General features: G+C 37.1%; 1 long non-coding RNA gene across 1 annotated transcript in view; it reads right to left on the bottom strand.

The window, feature by feature from the left end:
* The window catches only part of LOC138171115 (uncharacterized), an 85,864-nt gene that overhangs the window by 32,418 nt on the left and 38,517 nt on the right, over positions 1–14,929 (bottom strand). The window contains exons 2-3 of the long non-coding RNA XR_011170803.1: positions 14,362–14,456; positions 13,043–13,265 (exon numbers count right to left, since the gene is read on the bottom strand). This is a non-coding gene — a long non-coding RNA (uncharacterized lncRNA). The remainder of the gene's footprint in view (positions 1–13,042; positions 13,266–14,361; positions 14,457–14,929) is intronic.

Genomic DNA, 14,929 nt, shown 5'->3' with positions numbered 1-14,929 from the left:
AAAAAATGAAGTATGATGGGTTAAGGGGAAAGGATCATAATGATATTTCAAATACGATGAGTTTGAGAGGCTTACTGGATATCCAGTTGGAAATGCTCAGAAGACTGGTCATAGTAATGTAAAGAAGAAAGATGAAGGCTGGATTTGTAAATTTGGGGATGATCTATATAGACATCTTAACTGAACCTAAGAGGCATTTTAAGGTAAACTAGTGGAAGTACAGAGAGAAAAGATGTAGCTCAGTGATGAGGGTCAGGCTGTGATGGGGCAGGATATCTCAAAGAATTTCAAAGACTCAGATCAACTCAGCCAGATAGAGAGTTTATTGTGGATTTGAGTTTTCATGTTCTGATAAGTGGCTAAGTTCCTTAGGGGAACTTACAATTGCAGTAAGGTAAGATAGTTTTATAAGGTAGATGATGTTTATTACACAATCAAGTTTACATAGAATATAGGAATATGATTGACATTAGAAAAGCAGAAGGGGTTCGTTAATGGATTAGGTAATAAGGGAGGGGTCCCTTTTATGGTTCAATGGTCAAGTACTGGTCATGCTGCTTTCTGATTGGCTAACTATTGTGATCCTGTCTGGTCAAGATAGATGAAGTGATTATGGTTGGGTAAAATAACACATCTGTGCAAATATGTGGATTAGCTCTGGGGACAGTGGCCAGCTAGGGCAGTGGGCGAGCTATTCAGTATTACCCATAAGGAAGTTAGAATATTGGGGTTGGGAACAGTTTTCAGATTCCATCCCTCCCCACTCAAAGATCTGGGAACCAAAATCACTTGGGAAAAGGGATAAAGGTCCCTTCTTCTGTAGGTTCTTCAGGCTGACAAGGGGCGTAGAACTGTCCCTGTGTCAATGGGTCCCAGAAGGGAGGGGGAGGATAGAAGCAAACACATATGAGTCACATCCAGGGGATGAACAATGGCATCTGGCTGCTCAGGTTTCTCTTGGTGTTTGTCCCATAGGATCATCCAGGAATTGGCAGTGGCTAGTCTGGAGGAGACAAAGTGGGCCAAGAGATTTGTTATATGAGGCTCAAACAGTAAAAGGAAGAAAATAATGAGTTAGGATAGGGCAAAGAATGGAAAGTAACCAGGAGTCCCAGGTGAAGGTGGAGACACAAGCAATTGAATCACGGTGCAATTTTTTCACCTATCCTACCTTCTCCTTTATTTCCTTAATCCTAAAATCAATGTGATGTGAATTTTAAAAAATTTTATTAATTTATGTTTTGCTTTCTGCATTCACTTACATAAGTTTTAAATTTTCTCCCCCTCCCTGCTTCCTCCCTCTCCAAGAAAGCATGCAATGGCTCTACACATACATTTCCTATTAAACACATTTTCACATTAGTCGTGTTGCACTGAAGAATTATAAAGAATGGGAGAGGAGACCATGAGAAAGAAAAAAAAAACAACAAAACACAAAAGAAAATAGTCTGTTTCACTCGGCATTCAGACTCTATAGTTCTTTCTCTGGATGTGTATGGTATTTGCCATCATGAGTCCTTTGGAATTGTTTTAGGTCCTTGCATTTCTGAAAAGGGCTAAGTCTATCAAAATCAGCCCTGATGTGAATTATTGATACACATACAACAAGATATATTGGCCACAGCACAGACTTCTTTAGAGACTGAGATAATCTAGAGTCACTCAATTATCAAGGACCACATTGGCTAGAGAATTAAGAGATTCCTGACATTCAAAGAGTAGCTGTCAGTTTTCTGTGGCAGGTCTCCAAATGTCTCAGTAACATTGGCAAGCACCAACTCATGATTAAAGTAACCAGTTATAGGAGCAAAGAAAACTGCAAGGCTTTTAAGAAAAGGTGGAATATTTTCAAAAAGTCATAGCTTGACACAGTAGAGGCATTGAAAAAGTTGTTATCAAGGTGAAGATATACTAGAGTATCCTGTCTATAGTATATATAGGGTGTTAGGCACTAGGAAGTAAGGAGAGTAGAACTGGTGCGCCCTTTTGATGCCACAGAGGAAATTGTAACCCTGGGGCGGGGGCTCAAACAGTCAGAGATTGCCAAAGACAACTTGGCATTGTTTTGGGACATCTGGAGAATTTTACAAAACACAGACTGGATGTATCCCCAGGTGCATAAAAGAAGTTATACACAAGTTACTTTTCACAGTAAGTAACTGGCTTGGGGAAACATTTTCTATACTATCTTACTCCTCTGTCTTCAGTAGAAGAGTGACAACTTTTTCTGTATAATTCAATACTGATGTGATAGAATTTAGATCATAATAGTGTGATAATTCATGCTACCCCACCATTTCAGTGGAAGACTTCAATTATACTTTACTGGGGGCCGTTTATCATAAGCTTTGTCTTCTCCCCTTGATAAATCCCCTTGACATCATTCCCCATTATTTCTCTTATTTCTGATAAAGACATAGTACTCCTCTTGTCAAAGTCAACCCCTCATCTTATAACCTGATCCCATCTCCTCCAGTCTCATCTAGCAAATTGCCCCAACAATACTACCCTTCCTGTGGTTAATTTTCAGTCTTCCTCCTACTGTCACATTCTCTGCTGCCTATAAACTAAAGTTTCACTCTCCTCACTTTGTTATCTGCTTAACCATATCATCCTATATCTCTCCTCTTTTTCATAATCAGACTTTTAAAGAAAGCTGCTTTGTATGTATGAACAACGTAAATACATTAGAGATGATGTTGCATAATAAAGAGCTGACCTTGCAGTTAGAACTGAGTTCTAGTCCTGCCTTTAAGTTCTTTTGGCTGTGCTGTCCTGTGAAAGTCACTTAAGCTCTAATTGCTGCTAGGTAAATCTTAAAAACTATAAGATACTCTAAGGAACTGGACTGGTCAAGTGAATTTCCTCCCTGGGAGTTCCCTACAGAGATGACAATAATAGTTTACGGAAGAAGAGTATATACCTGTTTGTATATTGAAAGAAATTATTATTAAACCAATGATTCAGAGGATTCATATTTTCCTGTTTTTCTTTTTTTTTTTACTTTTTTTGGGGGGAAGGCAATTGGGGTTAATTGACTTGCCCAAGGTCACACAGCTAGTGAGTGTTAAATGTCTGAGATTGGATTTGAACTCAGGTCCTCCTGACTCCAGGGCCAGTGCTCTATTCACTACACAACCTAGCTGCCCCTCTGTTTTTCCTTTTATACTCTTTTCAAGACCTCTGTTTCTGAAGGTTGAGATAACTTTCTCCTCTTTCCAGACCCCACCCAAATGAGGTAGCTATTGTGTTCCACTCAACTTTGGTTGAGGATAAAGTCTTTGAATAGATTTCCCTGGATTGGGGTTAATTTAAGTATATGACACAATCAAAGTTCAGGTTAAGCCCCACATTGTAATATTAATTCTCGCTAATTTTTTGTTGTTATTGTTTGTATTTTTATAGAAATTGATTAGTTTATTTTTAGTTTTCAACATTCATTCCATAAATTTTAAATTTTCTCCTCCTCCCTACGCAAGATGGCATGTAATCTGACATAGGCTCTACATATACATACTTTTTAAACATATTTTCACATTAGGCATGTTGTATAGAAGAATTAGAATGAATGGGAGGGACCGGGGGGGGGGGAGGGAACTAAACTAAAAAAATAGAGAGAGCAAATAATATGCTTCAATCTACATTCAGACTCCATATTTTTTCTCTGAATGGGGATGGCATGTTCCATCATGAGAGCTTTGGAGTTGTCTCCGGTCCTCACATTGCTGAGAAGAGCTAAATCTAGCAAAGTCTGTCATCACACACTATGGCTGTTACAGTGCGCAATGTATTCCTGATTCTGTGCAATTCAGTCAGCATCATTTCATAAAAGATTTTTCCCGGTTTTTCTGAAGTCTGCCTACTTATCATTTCTCATAGCACAATAGTATTCTATTACATTCGTATACCACAACTTTCTCAGTCATTCCCCAGTTGATAGGCATCCCCTCAGTTTCCAGTTCTTGTCTACCGCAAAAAGAGCTGCTATAAATACTTTTGTATGTGTGGGTCCTGTTAGCATTTTTACAATCTCTTTGGGACACAGCCCTAGGAGCGGCATTGCTGGGTCAAAGGGTACGCACATTTTTATAGTCCTTTGGGCATAGTATCAGATTGCTCTCCAGAATGGTTGGATCAGTTCACAACTCCAGCAATGATGAATTAGTGCTCCAAATTTCCTATTCCTAATCGATTCCACTGATCTATCCCTGTTTCTTAGCCAGTACCAAGTGGTTTTGATGATTAGTTCCCTTGATATTCTGGACATTTTGTTCTGCTGGATGAATTTTGTTATTATTTTTTTGAGCTCTAAAAAATATTTTTGGTAGTTTGATACTATGGCACTGATAAAGTAAATTAATTTAACTAAAATTGCCATTTTTTTATATTAGGTACCCCTACCCATGAGCAATTGATGTTTTTCCTAATTATTTAGATCTGACTAATTTTGTGTGAAAACTGTTTTGTAACTATGTTCATATGGTGGATTTGTTTTGGCAGGTAGACTGCCAAATGTTTTATGTCTACAGTAACTTTAAATGGAATTTCTCTTTATGTCTCCTGTTGCTAGACTTTATTAGTAATATATAGAAATTCCATTTACTTATGTGGATTTATTTTATCTCCTGTAACTTTGTTAAAGAGTTTTATTATTTCAAGTAGTGTTTATTTGATTCTCTAGCATTCTCATATTTTCTGCCAGAAGACATAACTTACTAATGGTTTTAGGTAAATGCTACTTATGTTTTTAAGGAAGGTTCCAGTTATTCCTATACTCTCCAGTGTTTTCAATAGAAATGGGTGTTATGTTTTGTCAAAAGCTTTTTCTGCATCTATTGAGATAATCATATGTTTTATATTAGTTAGATTGTTGATACTATAAATTCTGCCGATAGTTTTCTTAATATTGAACCAGTTCTGCATTACTGGTATAAATCCTACCTGATGAAAGTGCATCATTTTCATGATAAGTTGCTATAACCTTTTTGCTAATATTTTATATAAAATTTTTGCATCTGAATTCATTAGGGAAATTGGTCTTTAATTTTCTTTCTGTTTTGACTCTTCCTGGTTTAGGTATCAATACCATATTTGTATCATAAAAAGAATTTGGTAGGACTCCTTCTTGGCCAATTTTCCCAAAAAGTCTATATAGTATTGGGATTAATTGTTATTTAAATGTTTGATAGAATTCATTTATAAATCCAATTGGCCGTAGATTTTTTTTTTCCTAAGAAGTTCATTGGTGACTTCTTCAAATTCTTTTTCTGAGATGGGATTATTTAAGTATTTTACTTCCTCTTCTGTTAATCTGGGCAATTTACATTTCTGTAGATATTCATGCATTTCCCTAAGACTGTCAAGTTTATGGGCAAATAATTGGGCAAAATAGTGTCTAAATCTTGTTTTAATTTCCTCTTCGTTGGAGGTGAATTCACCCTTTTAATTTTTGATACTGGTAATTTGGTTTTCTTCTTCCTTTTTAAAAATCAAATTGACCAGAGGTTTATCAATTTTATTGTTTTTTTTTCCAGAAAACCAGCTTTTAGTTTAATTAATAAGTTCAATAATTTTCTTAATTTAAATTGTATTAATCTCTTCTTTGGTTTTCAGTATTTCTAATTTGATATTTAATTAGGGATTTTGAATTTGTTCATTTTCTAGCATTTCAATTCATTGATCTTATCTTTCTCTATTTTATTCATATCAGCCTTCAGAGATATAAAAATTCCCCTAAAAACTGCTTTAGGTGCATCCCATAAGTTTTGGTATGTTGTCTCAATATTGTCATTCTCTTGAATGAAGTTATAGATTGTTGCCCTGATTTGTTTTTTGGATCACTCATTATTTAGAATTAAATTATTTAGTTTCCAATGTGTTTTTAGTCTGTCTTTCCATGGCCTTTTACTGCATCATGATCTGAAAAAGATGCATTTAATATTTCTGCCTTTCTGCACTGGAGTGTAAGGTTTTTATGCCCTAGTACATAGTCAGTTTTTGTGCACATGCCATATACCACTGAGAAAAAAGGTATTTTACTTTGTATCAACTTACAATTTTCTCCCGAGTTCTACCATATCTAACTTTTCTAAAATTATATTCATGCCCATAAATTCTTTCCTGTTTGTTTTGAGGTTTTATTTATCAAGTTCAGAGAGGGAAAGGTTGAAGTCCCTCACTACTATAGTTTTGCTATCTATTTCTTCCTGTAACTCTCTTAACTTCTCTAAGAATTTGGAAGCTATACCATTTTTTGTATATATGTTTAGTAATGATATTACTTCATTGTCTATGGTGTCTTTTAGTAGGATATACTTTCCTTCCTTATCTCTTTTGATTAGATGTATTTTTGCTTTTGCTTTGTCTGAGATTAGGATTACTACCCCTTTTTTTACTTCAGTTGAAGCATAATATATTCTGTTCCAACCTTTTACCTTTGCCCTGTGTGTATAACTCTGTTTCACATGTGTTTCTTATAGACAGCATATGGTAGGATCATGGTTTTTAGTCCATTCTGCTATCTGCCTCCATTTGATGGGAGAGTTCATCCCATTATATTCACAGTTATGATTACTTCTTGTGTCTTTCTCTCCATCCTGTCCCCCCCAAACCCACTCCCCATTTATACTTTTATTTTTCCCTTCTCCCTTTCCCTCCTCAAAAGTTTTGCTTTTGACCACCACCCCCCTTCTATTTTTCCTCCCTTCTACCACCCTCTCCCTCTTCTTTTCCCTTCCCCTCCTATGGTCTGTAGGTCTGTAATGACAAGCAAACAAATACTTAGCATCTGGTTTCAGTTGAGCCTTTGTGATAATTATATCAAGTCTTTGTTAAGAAACAGAAGTTGTGAAACCTAAAGCGGGAGGGACTTGCCAAAGACAGGAACAGGAAGGATATAAAAGGTGCATGGAACAGGGAGGAATTAATGATCAGATAATAATCTGAGCACAAGCTAGGAGACAGCAGAACTGAGAAGGAAACTCTGTGGTGGCAGAGTTGAGAAGGAGAAAACTTGTGCTATCCCAGAACTGTTTGTCTTGTCCTGTCTGTGTTGATTTCTGTTTGTGATACTTTTTACAGAAGCCCTGGGACCTTGCTCAAAGCCCTGACCTTTTAATGTAGAAATTGCTGAATCCTATGTAACCCTGACCATGACATTTTACTTGTTTCTTTCTGACTGTTTGCAATATTTTCTCCTTGACTTGATAATTCTGGAATTTGGCTACAATAATGCGTGGCATTTTCAATTTTGTATCTCTTTCCAGAGTTAACTGGTGGATTCTTTCAATGACTATTTGCCCCCTAGTTCTAGGACCTCAGGGCAATTTTCCTTGATGATTTCTGGGAAAGTGCTTTCTGTGTCTTTCAAGTAGACTAATACTTCTTAAATTATCTCTCCTGGATCTATTTTCCACTTCAACTATTTTTCCAAAGAAGTATTTTACATTTTCTTCTATTTTTTTCATTCTTTTGATTTTGCTTGACTGATTCTTGATGTCTCAGAGTCATTAGCTTCCACTTGATCAATTCGAATTTTTAACACACTGTTCTCTTCAGTTATCTTTTATACCTCCTTTTCCATTTGAGCAGTTCTATGTTTTAAGGAGTTTTTTTGTTCAGTGTACTTTTTTCCATTTTGTCAATTATATTTTTAAAGGAATCCCTCAATTTTTCTTCTATCTCTCCAATTCGACTTTTAAAATCCTTCTTGAACTTTTGAAGAAGGCCATTTGGCCTTGAGACCAGTTAATATTCCTTTTGAGGTTTCATATGTGGGTATGGTGTCAATGCTGTCTTTAATGGTGAGCCAAGTAGTACTTTACTCCTTGTTTAACCTATTCTTCCTTTGAGACTTGCCTTTGATCATGTCAAGTTTTTGTTGGAAACAGTATACATTATGTTGCCCTTAATTTACCCAAGGGAGTTTGGAGACCTTCCCTGCCCTTAATGGGCCTAACATCAACACATGGAGGCTATGGTGGGTGGAGCTTGCTGAAAAGAGCAGAACAGGAAGGAGCAGAGCAGATAAAAGCTCGAGCACAACTTGGGACCAAGCAGAGCCAAGTGAGAGAATGTTTATGTTGTTGTCACTCTGTCTATTATTCTGTGTTGGTGTTACTTTTTCAGACAGAAGCACTCTGTCTGTTGATATGTGTTGATTTCTCAGCCAGAAAGTGACCTGGGAAGAATGGCCACAGAGTTTGGAAGACAACTTTGACTCAACATGAAAGAGAACTTTCTTGGGTACTCAGTAGTGGTTAATAATATTGTAACTTACTGTGACCTAGGGGTGGATGGTCTTTGTATTTTCCCTATCCCTTAAGGATGATTGGAAGCCAGCTTGAAGTCAAGATGAAAGAAGACTTTAGATAGGTACTTTATATTGATTGACGAGATTGTGACTTGCCAAATAATGTTTTTCTTAAGACTATGTTGCCACATTAGTAATAAGTTATGTTATGTTGCTGTAACTGTTGTGCTTTAGTTTCTTGAATGTTTTCCTTTAATTTATTACTGAATAAATCAAAAGTTCACTGTACTATGCAATTTGATCCTTAAAGTTATTCACAGCAGCAGTCCCCAGGAGAGCTGCTCATGATTGGCTTTACACTGTCCTTTTCTGAATTTGTCTTGATCTTCTCTGTTTCTATAATAAGCATCTATGATATTTGATTTTCTATGTTGCTTCTTGCTCATGGTGTTTGCCCTGTTTTTTTTTACTTTTAAAGTTGATCTCTGCCTCTGTGGCATGGATTGCACTGTCCCACATTTCTTGTCCCGGGGACCAGGGATCTGTTTATTGGCTTTGTGTGTTGGGGCCTCAGGTTCTAGCAGCTGGAGGCTGTAACTTATCTGGTGCTCAGCTGGAGAATTCTAATGAATTGTTAACTAATCACTGTTTATTGTCATTCTACTGAATACCTGGTCTTCTAAGGGAATAAAAACTATGAGTCTGCTGCCATGATTGTCTTTGGTTTAACAGAGAGATGGCCAAATGACCATCCTTTTATTAAAATGCTGGCATTCCTAATAAAATGATTACATTACAAAAAAATATGTCTTTTAAACCTTTTTAAATGTCATAATATCATGTTCTATCTCTGTCCCCATTTGCCATCAACCTTTAAGGTATTAAGAACATGTTCTCTGAACTTATGGCAAGTGTCTACATTACACTCAAAATTCCCCATAGCCCAGACCCTTTTAATAAAGTGAAGGAAAGAACAGAGCACTTTCCACACATCCAACAGCAATTAACACATTAACACAGGAAGTATGTAGCATGATGTCTAATGTTTTCTTAGAATTGCAAGAGAAATTTTACACTATACCTCAACTGCCCATTTAAAAGTCAATTGGGGGTCTTGCCACCATATGTATTTCCTTTTTAAAATCCTTGAAAAAGTAAAAGATTCTAGGTAGATTTAATTTTCTTTATGAAATTCAGTAGAAGTATTTATCTACCACATCATAGGCTCAAACTATTAATTACTATGCAACTAAAAGTAAAAGTAAACATATCTGGATTTAGAAAAATCTTTACTGGAATAATTACATGCTAGCTAAGCTTTATTTCCATTGTACACTTTAAATGGAGAGCTCATTTTCATATGTAGTGGTTGGAGGGGCATCAATGAAGACTTCGTGTTTAGAATATACTTTGGTTTGTCCTTCCTGGTGCCTTATACAGATTGTAAATATAATCTGATCTTCTTCTATTCCAACATGTGTAGAAGTGAGTAAACCTACTTCTTATCATCAGTGACTAAAGGGTTGATGCTGTGTGATGAGGAGTCTTCTGCTAGGTTACAGAATCAAAGGTGACAGAGGTCCAGGAAGTATTGAAATAAAACTGAATTCACATAACAAAAACATCAGTATGCCCCTTTCTCACCCCTTTTTCCTTCCTGGCAGTAACAAATGTTATGAATTTTTAGGTCAGTGAGAGGAAGCAACTGCTTCATTTACCACTTAAACTCCCTGGGTCAATGAACACGTGTACATCTCTTTCTTTTGTGTCTAATCTTTCCTGATCTTAGATGATAATATCTAAAGATGAATTTAACCAGGCTATGACTGTTTGAAATTCTCAAGTTTGGAAGAGTCATCAGAAGTTCCACAAGAAACTTCAGAAAGTAGTAGAGTCCTCCAAAATTGGAAGCATTCTCAGATGAAAGAGGAGGTGGCTACAGATGGAGTTAACTTCAGGAGTTCATGAAGAGAAGTGTTGGCTATCATTCTAGAAACATTCATTATATAATAAACATTTCAAAATTCCTATGATGTATTGTGCTGGGGTTACAAAGAAAGGTAAAAACCAATCCCTCTGCTCAAGCATTCTAATGGAAGAGACAATACCCTAACAACTATATAAAAACAAGATATATGCAAGATAAATCAGAGATAATCAGAGGAGGGAAGGCAGTAGTATTAAGAGAGACCCTGAAAGGCTTCTTGCAGATTGTAGAATTTTGTTTGAGACTTAAAGGAATTCCTACTAAATGCTAGGTTTCATTAAAATATCTGGGAATGGAGTATATTTTTCTTTGTTTTTTCAAATGCTTTATTAACTTCTGTTTTACACCACTCATTTCTGCCAGATTTTGAGTTACAATTCTTTCCCCATTTTTCCCCTACCGACCACCCCAAAACAGCAGTCCCACAAGATATCCCCTCCTCCAATCTTCTCTCTCCCACATCTTCTCCCATACCCCCTTAGACTTTTCCAGTAGGGCATGGTGGATCTCTATGCCCCAATGCCTGTATATCATATTTCCCAATTACATGTAAAATAGTGTTAATAATTATATTTATATATTTTTAAACATTTGATTTTAAAACTTTGACTTCCAGATTCATTCCCTTCCTCCCTTGTCATCCACCCTTACTGGGAAGATAAGCAATTCAGTATAGGTTGTACATGTGTAGCTATGCAAAGCATAGCAGATATATTGTAAAAGACTGACTATATTTCCCTCCCTCCTGTCCCACCTCCCACTTGTTCTATTCTCTACTTTGATCCCATCCCTTTTAAAAAGTGGGTGCTTCCAACTTCCCTGTCCCCAGCCTGCCCTCCCTTCTATCATTCCCCCTCTCATCCCCTTCCCCCTTACTCTCTTATAGGGTGAGATACCATATTTAGTGTGTATGTCATTTATCCCTGAGCCAAATTCAATGAGAATAAAGTTTTGCCTTTTTTGCCTTCCTCTTCTTCCCCTCCATTGTAACCATTTTCCCTTGCCTCTTCTATACAAGATAGTTTATCCCATTCTCTCTCTCCCCATCTCTTCTCATTATATTCTTCTCTTCATCTCTTAATTTCACCTTTTAAGGATCATCCTTCCTATTAAATTGGTCTTGTGCCCTCTATCTATGCATACATGTAAATATATATACACACATTCACATATGTATTATTATGCCCATATACCCTCCATTACATACATATATATATATATATTTCTATTTCTATTTCTATTCCCTTCGACTATTTTCATATTGAGAAAGTTTCATCAGTTACAATTATCATTTTCCATGTAGGAATGTAAATAGTTCTACTTTGATAAGTTCCTTATGATTTCTTTTCCCTGTTTACCTTCTGATGCTTCTCTTGCTTCTTGTATCTGAATGTCAAATTTTCTATTCAACTCTGTCTTTTTTATCAAGAATGCTTGAAAGTCCTCTATTCCATGGAATGACCTTATTTTCCCCTGAAACATGATACTCAGTTTTGCTGGATAAGTGATTCTTGGTTTTAATCTCAGCTCCTTTGCCCTCTGGAATATCATATTCCAAGCCCTTCGGTATCTCAGTGTAGAAGCTGCCAGATCCTGTGTTATCCTGATTGTGTTTCCACAATTTTCAAATTGTTTCTTCCTGGCTGCTTGTAATATTCTCTCCTTGATCTGGGAATTTCAGAACCTGGCTATAATATACCTAGGAGTTTTCTTTTTGGGATCTTTTTTTCAGGAGGTGATCGGTAGATTCTTTCAACCTCAATTTTGCCCTCTGTTTCTAAAACATCAGGGCAGTTTTCCTTGAGAATTTCTTGGAGGACGATTTCTAGGTTTTTTCTTTGATCATGGCTTTCAAGTGGTCCAATAATTTTTAAATTATCTCTCCTGGATCTATTTTCCAGGTCAGTGGTTTTTCCAATGAGAAATCTCATCTTGCCTTCTTGTTTGGATATGCTTATCAGCATCTTGATTTCTCCTGAAGTCACTAGCTTCCATTTGCTCGAATCCAAGTCTGAAGGAATGATTCTCTTCAGTGAGCCTTTGAGATTCTTTTTCCATCTGGCAAATTTGGCTTTTTGAGGCACTCTTCTCCTCATTGCCTTTTTGAACCTCTTTTGCCATTTGAGCTAGTCTATTTTTTAAGGTGTTATTTTTCTCAGTCAAATTGTTCACTCTCATTTCATATTTTTCCTGCATTGTTCTCATTTCTCTTCTCAATTTTTCTTCCACTTCTCTTATTCGCTTCTTAAGGACCTCTATGGCGTGTAACCAGCTCATATTTTCCTTTGAAGCTTTTGGTGCAGGAATTCTGACTTCACTGTCTTCCTCCTGTTCCATGCTTTGATCCTTTTTGTACCCAAAATAGGAGTCTAATGTTGAATTGCTTTGCTTGGTTTACTTCCTTTGTCTGCTCATTTTGCCACTTAATTACTTGACTTTTGGGCTTTTTTTTTTGCCACAGTAGGACTCTACTACCAGACAGGGGAGCTTCGTACCAAATGCTGGGGTTTTCTTTGAAAGTATTAGTTGGGCGCCCTCTTTGAAGCCTCCACATGCTCTAGCAAGCTGGTTACATGCCCCAAGATCTCCACTCTAAACCACAATCCATATCCAAGCAGGTTAAAGCAAGAGCGATTACCCCTCAGACTGTTAGCTTGGTTCCCCTACAGTCTGTAGGATAGGAGGTGAAGCTGCCATTTGTGGAAGAGGGGCTGCATGGTTGTGCTCCTCAGGGGCTTCTCACCCAGGGGGAAGAGGCCTATGCAGTCCTAAGTACTTGATCCCAAAGTCTGCACTGCACTTACCTCTCACTTTGTGCTTCGCATCTATGTGTTGATAATTCTGGAAACTGCCACAGCTGCTGGTAATCTGGAGTCCCTCCCGCTGGTGGTTGGTTAGGCCTGCCCTGGGGCTAAAACCTCGGGCATGGGCTGGGCATGGCTCCCAGAGCGCTGTGCTGGCCAATTCCTCCTGGCCTGCCAGCTGTCCTCAGCAGGAAGTTAGCTTCATTGTGTCATTTTTTGCATTCTGATGGAGTATATTTTTCAAAGAGGAAGGAGGACAATATTACTGGATCATGACGTACATGGAGGGGTATAAAATATGAGACTGGGAGGATTAGGAGAAACTAAATCATGAAAAGCTTTAAAAACCAAACAAAGGATATTATATTTAATCCGAGAGGTACTTAGGAAGTTCCTGGGATTTATTGAGTAGGGTCTATGCTCATTGCTTCTACCTTCTCTACTTCACTTACTTCTTAATACATTGTGATATGATGTTTAACCCATAATTTGACTGAAATTGTTCCTTCAAAGATTAGGAATAATTTGTGGTGTGCATGGTCCTACTTACTCTGGCTCCCCATTTTACTAGCTCAGTTTCTATATATTGAATGCTAAAATCTACTGAACTTTTTCCAAGATTTCTCCATCAAAAAATGACAGCATGGTGTCTTCCTCTGACCTCTCTATGTATTAATTGCTAAATCCAGTGACCTTTTCTCATTTCTCACCATTCTAAGCATCCTTTTATTTTGTAACAGTGAAAGCAATCTATTCTTATATTCTCATTCCTCTCTGGGTATCTGTGACACTGCTTTCTGCTAGTTCTCCTCCTGTCTGTATGACAAGTCCTTCTTGGTCTTCTTTCTGGGACCTTTTCCATATCCTGCTTCTTATGGGTGAGAGTGCTCTGGTACTCTCTCCTAGACCCTCTTCAAATCATTTTTTAAAATACCTGTCACCATTATGGTATCAGTTCCCATAAGTTCAATTGTTACACCTATGGAAATATCCCCCAAATCCTTTTATTTAGTCCTCATCTCTATCCTGAGTAACATTCTCACATTACCAGCTGCCATATAGAAAATACTTGTATGTCCCAAAATGAAACTCATTCTTCCTTGAAACTAATTCGTCCTTCACTTCCTTGTTTCTATTGAATAAGCATTCCAATCTCCCAGTTATGAAAACTTAGAGCCATCCTTTATTGCCTTTACTTTCTTTAATCCTCATATCCATTCAGGTGTCAAGTCTTGTTGATTCTACTTTCCTAACATCTCTTTCATCTCTCTCCTTCTTTACACTCACATAGTTATCATTCTAGTAGAGATCCTAATTACCTCTTTCCAGATTTTGCAAAATCCTCTTAATAGTTTCTTTGCCTCCAGGCTCTTCATCCCCCAATCCATCATTCACTTATCTTCTCATCATATTCCTAAAGAAAATATTGGTGTAACCACATCATTTCCTTGAACAAGAAACTTCAATATCTAATATAAAATACAATTTTCTCTATTTGACATTTAAAGTTCTTTACAATCTATCTCCAGACTATCTTTCCAGTTATTATACCTATTTTGTTCATGCCTCCCCCTCTCAAGCCTTGGCAATTTTTTTCTTTGTTATTGTTCAATCATGTCCAACTCTTTGTGATCACATTTGGAGTTTTCTTGGCAAAGATACTGGAGTGGTTTGCTTTTCATCTTAGGCTTATTTCACAGATATGAAACTCAGGCAAACAGAATTAAATGACTCACCCAGCATCAAACAGCTAGCAAGTGTCTGAGGTTGGATTTAGATTCAAGCGTTTGTGACTCTAGGCCAGGGGTGGGGAACCGATGGCCTGGAGGCCACATATGGCCCTCTAGGTACTCAATTACAACCATTTGACTGAATACAAACTACATA

The sequence above is a fragment of the Petaurus breviceps genome, unplaced genomic scaffold (genome assembly GCF_028583685.1).
Source record: "Petaurus breviceps papuanus isolate PSGF00001 unplaced genomic scaffold, PetGlider_PUasm1.0 419, whole genome shotgun sequence".
Classification (NCBI taxonomy): Eukaryota; Metazoa; Chordata; class Mammalia; order Diprotodontia; family Petauridae; genus Petaurus; species Petaurus breviceps.
This window is presented reverse-complemented; position numbering and strand designations above follow the sequence as displayed.